The sequence below is a fragment of the Aptenodytes forsteri genome, unplaced genomic scaffold (assembly GCF_000699145.1).
Source record: "Aptenodytes forsteri isolate BGI_AS27 unplaced genomic scaffold, ASM69914v1 Scaffold278, whole genome shotgun sequence".
Lineage (NCBI taxonomy): Eukaryota > Metazoa > Chordata > Aves > Sphenisciformes > Spheniscidae > Aptenodytes > Aptenodytes forsteri.
The window spans coordinates 3,700,490-3,707,803 of NW_008795907.1; the positions used below are offsets into that span (position 1 = coordinate 3,700,490).

The 7,314-nt window shown below is 43.5% G+C and overlaps 1 protein-coding gene across 2 annotated transcripts in view; it reads right to left on the reverse strand.

Moving 5' to 3' along the window:
* Positions 1–7,314, reverse strand: part of NEU2 (neuraminidase 2) — a 36,201-nt gene that overhangs the window by 5,118 nt on the left and 23,769 nt on the right. Inside the window, exon 1 of one of the 2 annotated variants that reach the window (XM_009284309.2) lies at positions 1,438–1,459. The exons of the other annotated variant lie outside the window; for it this stretch is intronic. The gene's annotated coding sequence lies outside the window, so the exon portion shown is untranslated. Of the gene's footprint in view, positions 1–1,437; positions 1,460–7,314 lie in introns of those variants that run through there. 2 annotated transcript variants of the gene reach the window in all.

The following is a 7,314-nucleotide window of genomic DNA, read 5'->3' on the forward strand; positions in this document are numbered from 1 at the left end:
AGAGAGATCTGGGCTGCCCCACAAAGCCCCAAGTGTAAAGCCATGAGACCAGCGCCACAGGAGGCCGTGCTGCAGCTTATTGTACCCAAGTCCCTCCCGTATGAGCCTGTCATCTGCAGACATCTCTACCCATGTTCTTAGCCCCTCCATGAGACGCTCAGTGTGGGTGTCACAACACTCTTCTCTTCCTCTTATTGCCACACGGGGATTGAGGGAAGGTGGGATGTTAAAAGGCTGGGAATAGCTGCCATAGAAACAAGGCTGAGGTTCCCGGACATAGCACCTGCAACTATAATTGAGGAAAATACTAGAACCAAGTGACTCTTCCATCTATTCAGAGACTAAACAGGGATATGTGTGAGTGTGTGTGTATACACATATACACACATTTGTATATATACTCCCTACACACAGTGTGGGTATTATGTCTGTGTGCATATATATACACATACACACTATGTATCCATCTGCAGAGAAACTCTTCCATCCTTTTTTAAACACACTTAAGTCAGTATTCAGCTTCTTCTACCCTCTCCCTCATGGATCCTCAAGCAGGGATTGAGTCACAACAGTTTGAGTTTCACACAGAATCAAAAATGCAGAATCTTTAAATAATCTTAAAATTCTTAATATATATATATTAAAAAAATAGTGATGCTTTAGTTATTTCTCCAGCCAATTGAAAGGAATTGATTTTTCTCTTGACCTCTACCCATTTTCAAAGGCAAAAACACTAGCTACACCCTCCTGAATAAAAGTGAAGCAAAATTAGCAAATCATTGACAGGTCAGCAAATCATCAACAGGACAGCCACATGAAGAGTTTTCAAAAGCTCTTTTCCTAGCACTGCAGGAATTCAAATCATACACGCCAGTCCCTCTGAGATTAAATTGCCAAGGGATGCACGCGTCCACGATGCTACTTTGTTCCTAAACCCTACTGAAACAGCACTGGCTGGCCTGCAAGGAAGAAGAAGGTGGCAGTGTTGCAGCCAGCATGATCTAAGAACATTGGCAAGACAAAGTTTGTAGACCATGACAACATCTTTTGAAAGACCAACAGCTATAACTGGAAAAAAGACAAACTTCTGGGAACACAAAGGCCTGAAATACGAACTGGAGAGGGGTACACAAACTGACAACAATTGCTCACACCTATCAATTCAGTCACCTTGGAGAGAAAAGTTAGCTGTAGTTTTGTGAGGCAAAAGGGTGAGAAAAGGGAAGCAGAGTTGAGATGATAATTTTTTCCTAGGAGAAAAAGAGGTAGCTGGTAACCTCTTTCCAGATGAGGGAGATGGTAGTGAGGAGAAGGGAAGTTTATCACGTAGCCATTAAGCCAGTATTCCCTTCTGCGTTTTGGTATTTACTGGTGTTTTGAATTTATTTCCCAGGCTTATCCTTGAGAAGCATCCTGTTCAGGGAGACTGACGTTTACCTGCAATTCCTCTCCAAGGCACCAGGGAAGCTGCTGCACTGAGATCCAGTACCTCACCTCCAGACAGAACTGGGCGGACAGGGAGAAAGACAGGCACAGTGAAAACACGTAAGAGAAGGGGGGAGTTAAATTGGAGGAAATCATTACTCATAGTTTGCAAGTTATACAGCTGTAATGATTTCCAAAGCAGAAACTGTTTCCAGCACACCAGAAAAGTCAAAAGAAATAACAGTTGTCAACAAATGAATCTATGATGGATCTGATGCCTGGAAGGAACCCAAGTTGCAGTAAGGGATAAGTGCTGGTAGACACTAGGAGAGGGTACTTGTTCCTTCCACTTCTATCCTTCAAGGCAGCTCACATGGACTTGTCTACAGAGCAGGATGAGCCCTTGCATGTTTATTTGCTTTAACCCTCTCCAAGAAAAGCGACTAAAAAGGATAACATTTCCACTAGCCTCAGCTTCTGTAAAAACCTGTCCTTAACATGTTCAGATCCAAGCTGAAATGATAGTATTTCTTTAAAAACAAACCAGCAGAAATGAGGTAATATACTGAACTCTATCCCTTGGTCCCCATCAGAGTGCTCTGCACTCTGTGCAGGAGGCAGCTTGTTCTTGAAGGAATTCAGATAGATCCCAAACAAACTCACTCATTCAGGGAGGTTTTGGGGGGAAAACACAAAAAAACCCAAGAGAGTCACGTGCAAAACCCAACTAAAATTCTGCTTTTCAAGGCAAGCACAAGAATCCAGGTCTGGTTGTTCTCTACTCAACATCAGACCTGGACTTAGAGTGTTTTCTAAATTTATAAAAGTCAACTAATGCTATGCTGAAATACATTTCTTGTTTCACTTAAAGAAAAGAAGACATTTCCATTGGGATATTGCGGGGGGGAGGGAGGGGGGCAGCAGCCAGGAGTAGCCACATTCCAGTTGTATAGGGCTAAGAAATAGGAGACCCAGTTTGCTTCTAGAATACTTGCTACACAGCGTACTCCTGTGTGCAAGCCTTTCCTCCTAGCTAAACAGGGTGACTGTGCCTATTTCTGCCAAAGCCCAGCATCGGAGCACTCCATCTCCAGCCTTCTTATGCCCCTAGACCAGATCCTACGCTAAATCTAGGCTATGGGATTTCTTAACATGCCAGACAGCACACATTTATTTAGTCCAATAAATCACCCTCAATGTAAAGTCAGAAAGGAGAGTTATCAGCGAGACCTGTCAAACAATAAACTAAAACATTCAGAATTCAAAACTGAAAAGGCACAAAACTGGAATTACTTTAATCCAGGAGCCAATTGGACTAAACTTTTTAACCACACTAGAAACAGAAAGTTTTTCTTGTGGTAGAAACTTCATACCACACTTATATGGGGATTTTCAGCCTCCCCAGTACATGCTTTCCTAAACAATCAATCAAGTTCTGCTTTTAAAATGTTGTGGCTCAGCCTGGCAGTAGTTCCTGTGCCTTAAAGTGCAGGTTTTCTTAGCATTATAGAGGAATCACATGAAGCAGCAGTATTTTTCTTAGCATATGTTTGATGGAAGAATACACAAACTGCACTCCTCTGTGAACCTATAAAATGTTGTATTTACCTTTTTAGTTCCTAGCATTATCCACTGTTATGAAAAAGTTCTCTTTTTAAAAAAGAAAGGAAAAAAAAAAAGAAATACCTCTTTCACTTTGTGTCTCCTGGAAGTCACGTCAAAGGGGAAAAAAAAACCCCAACCAACCAAAAAGCACTCCTATTGGATTAGATAAGAGGGAGGCTCACCACACTCTTACCAACTAGCCCCCAACCTGCAAAATTATTTATATTGGCAGCAATGTGAGCTGTCTCAGATCCCCAAGAAAAGCTAGCAGCTGGCATGTATACACAAGCTGACATTTAAATAGCAAACCTGTTTTGCATATAAGGGGAGGTTCCATGTGAGCTGGACAAGCACTAGGGAAAGACTTTTAAATTATCATAGTAATTAAACAGCATATTTCTACCTGCATGGATTGACAGCACTATGGAACAGCTGTTGTTTCTAATGGTTATACAGTTCAGCATGCTGTCTTACTTCTCGGTCCTCTTGTCCCCTTGTGCTGAGGAGGGGAAAGTTCCTCTGGTCCCAGCACGCAGACTCCCAGTGCTTCCTCTCAGAGTGCTCCTGAACCCTGGGAAAGCTTGCCAAAAGAACCCAGAAAATGGTTATAACCAGCAGGTGACAGTGCTGTGATAATCTGACGTATTCCTCTGCTGGCTCCATGCACCTCCAATCCATCAGCGTGCCATTTCTGGATGTAGAAATGGGTCAACACAGGAGTCCCCAGGCAGTGGTACAAGAATGACATGCTGGTGCACGCAGATGCAGCTCCCAGCAGCATTTGTGGAGGTGTCACCAGGGCCAAACTATACCAGCAGCTGCAGTCAATGAGCTAATGGGGAGAGTCAGGCAGAGGAACAGAGGGAAGAGTATGAGCCTAGCGTCCCAGCTGAGGAAGAAGAGGACAGCATCACCCCTTCTCCCAGCTGTGCCCTGGCTGGCTTAGACGCAGCACCTGCAGCTGCTGGGAGTACCTAAGCAAATGATTTCATGACTACCTTGTGCTACTGATCTAATGTTGTGCTGCTGCTGTCAGAGATTACCCTTCCTATCCCATTCCTTGCTGTTTCTCTTGCTTTCCCCTCTTCTCTACTGTGTTTCCATTGCTGCCATTAATGCTTCTTGTCTTTGAAGTGATCTGAAAAAATGAAAATAACAATCCTGCAAACAAATCTTGCTATTAATCAAAAAGTAGGAAGAAAAGTCTCCTCATTTGATGGCAGTTGTGGTTGATCTGTGCAAGCCAAATAGGGAGTTGCAAAGGTGTGGATTTTCAACCAATCAACCAGCCAACCTAATTAATGTAATGCTTCTGTATTACTATCTTTCCTCTCTCTTGAGCAACCCTGTATCCCTTCTTGTGCCAGCACTGATGCTCATCTTACTTTGGCAACCCATCAGAGGATGTCAGTCTGGCACAAAACTAATCCAGAAAAAAAAAAGAAGTGAACAGTTTTCTGCTAGGTCACTGTCCTGGACTGCGTCAGCAAAAGTCAGACAAGCAGCAGGATCTGCAGTAGGAGAGAGAGTAGGAGCATGAAGCTGTTGACAGGAGGAGCAGACTCACCTCTCTGACTGGCAGCTAGCCATTAGATCAAATTACCTGTATTGTAAAACCACACCCCATGTTTACGAACCTTGCCTAACTGGGCAAGTAAAGTACTGCCTTAACTGAGACACACAAGAGAAGCCTGAGGGCATTTGTACCTCACTGCTTTACCTGGAATCAAACAATAGTCAATGTGAGCAAAAGTCCCTCCAGAGACAATGGCATTGATATCCACCAGATAATAACTTTTAACAGTGACTCCTGGAGAAAATCCAGAGTCAAGTAAAACACAAGCAATTAAGTAAGGGAGACACTGAAGGGCTGCTAAAGCACAGTCTGCCAGAAAGCCAGACATGAACGATTGCTTTGTGGATTTCTTCACCTTTTTTCTGCTCCCTAGCTAACAGCAGTATTACTCAGGTGGTGTTCTGAGTCACACACTTCACTTCTGCAGCCAGACAACCCATAAATGCTGACAATAGAAATCACCGTGCCCAGCTGCAGCTTAAAACTGGTTGTCCATCTCTGCTTAGAGTGGGAAGTCCCAAATGTGGCTTGCTGTGGTGGCAATGGTTCCCCACTCTACATTGGCAGCACGTACATAGCAGAGTGGCTGTGCCTTGGGCCACCTCCCATCTCCCCTTATCATCTCTTCCTTCCCAAGCAAGGCCCCACCTTCCTCTGCAGCCAGCTAGGGTGCCCTGCCTTCAGCCCACTCCCCAGGGCAGGTATCAGACATGGTTGTGCCGAGGGTAACAGCCTAGAATGGCTAAAACTACTCCCAAAATGAAGAACGCACTGCCTAGTACTGTTGTGAGGTTAGCCCGGGTGAACCTCAGTGCCTGTGCAGGACAACCACACAGTCAACACATGGGCACCCTGCGGTGCTTCCCCTGCACGGCCACTGCCAAGCACTGCCAGCATCCAGGCCTCCAGCACTACTCTTCAGACACTAGCCCATATCGCAGTCCTCTATCTGCAAAAAAGCCTCCTTCCTGATAAAAGAAAAAGTGCTTTTTCTAAACAACATGTTGTGTGCTGCAACTATTTTACAAAACCATTCCTTGCTAACTATAAAAAAATGGATGTCTCAGTGTAGATGTGCTAGGTTTGACCCTCCCTCTTTCCTTTTGGTGTAAATCAAAATCAGTGTCACCAGTGAAGTTTAAAATGGGTATAGATCTGAGGAGAATCAAGCTCCTCACTTCTATTGTTCCACGCTTACTTCATTGCCCTTATATCTGATTGTTGTAATGAAAACATTTTTAAAAAGGTTAAAAAATGCAAATGGGGTGTGTGGGTGCATTAATAAGAGGATATAAAAATAATGCAGAAGATAATATAACGACAGAATACTGAACAATGGAGCATTTGCATTTGGAGGACCATGTTCCATTTCAGGTGCCATCTCTTAGGAAAGATATAGCAATAGCTGCAAATGAAGGCCAAGAAAAAGCATTCAGAAGCTAATGCTTGTTAGCATATGTGAAAAGAAATCAGTAGGAAAACAAGAAAGGTTACCTTTAATGAGTGATACCTAGTCCATTAAAAACTATCAGTGTGTATTTCCCTTGCAAAATGTTCAAACCTGAATCCATTGATTCCTTAAACTATTAGAAAAGCAAGCCGAGCTCAGGTAATTCAGTATTTTTGCTATGCTATACAGTGTAGCAGCTGTCGTCAGGCAGCTATAGTTAAAATCAAGAGGTCTTCTATGGAGTCAGACCATGCGAGAGAGAAATTACATGGTTTTGCAAATTTTCAGTTAAAACACTATGGGCTGCTCTCCAGACATTCAGGAATATGGTATCGTTTGTGCAGAACATAAATCCTATAGACCTGGGGTCTGATTGAAAGTTTGCTCTGTCAGGAGGGAAAAAAATCCCAAGAAAAAGCCAAAGTAATAATAATAATGAATGTAACATGCAAATGCTAATGGCAGAGCTCTTTGGGAAACAGGGCTCACTGGACAAGGAAACATCTGCCATTTTCTTTTAATTCCAATTCTAGTTAAGGAAATGAGCCTTTGTGCACATTTGAAACCAGCACCTCACTATCCTTATCAGCTGTAAGAGGAACAGGTATGAGGAGCAGGTACTCTTTGGGTTCGTACCACTTCATGCTCCATTGACTCCAGTTAAGTTACTTTTGATTTCCATCAAGAGGACTAAGCAAAGAATCATGCTGCCAGTGTTTCTTTTTCAGTAAATAATGTGATACCTAGATGGAGTGACTACATCAGTGGACACGGGTAAGAGGAACAGGTATGAGGAGCAGGTACTCTTTGGGTTCGTACCACTTCATGCTCCATTGACTCCAGTTAAGTTACTTTTGATTTCCATCAAGAGGACTAAGCAAAGAATCATGCTGCCAGTGTTTCTTTTTCAGTAAATAATGTGATACCTAGATGGAGTGACTACATCAGTGGACACGGGAAGGGCTATGGATGTCGTCTATCTGGACCTCTGTATGGCCTTTGACACAGTCCCCCACAACATCCTTCTCTCTAAACTGGAAAGGTATGGATTTGATGGGTGCACTGCCCGGTGGGTGAGGAATTGGTTAGATGATTGCATCCAGAGGGTAGTGGTCAACGGCTCAATGTCCAGATGGAGATTGGTGACGAGTGGCGTCCTGCAGGGGTCCGTATTGGGACCAGTACTGTTTAGTATCTTCATCAATGACATAGACAGTGGGATCGAGTGCACCCTCAGCAAGTTTGCAGATGACACCAA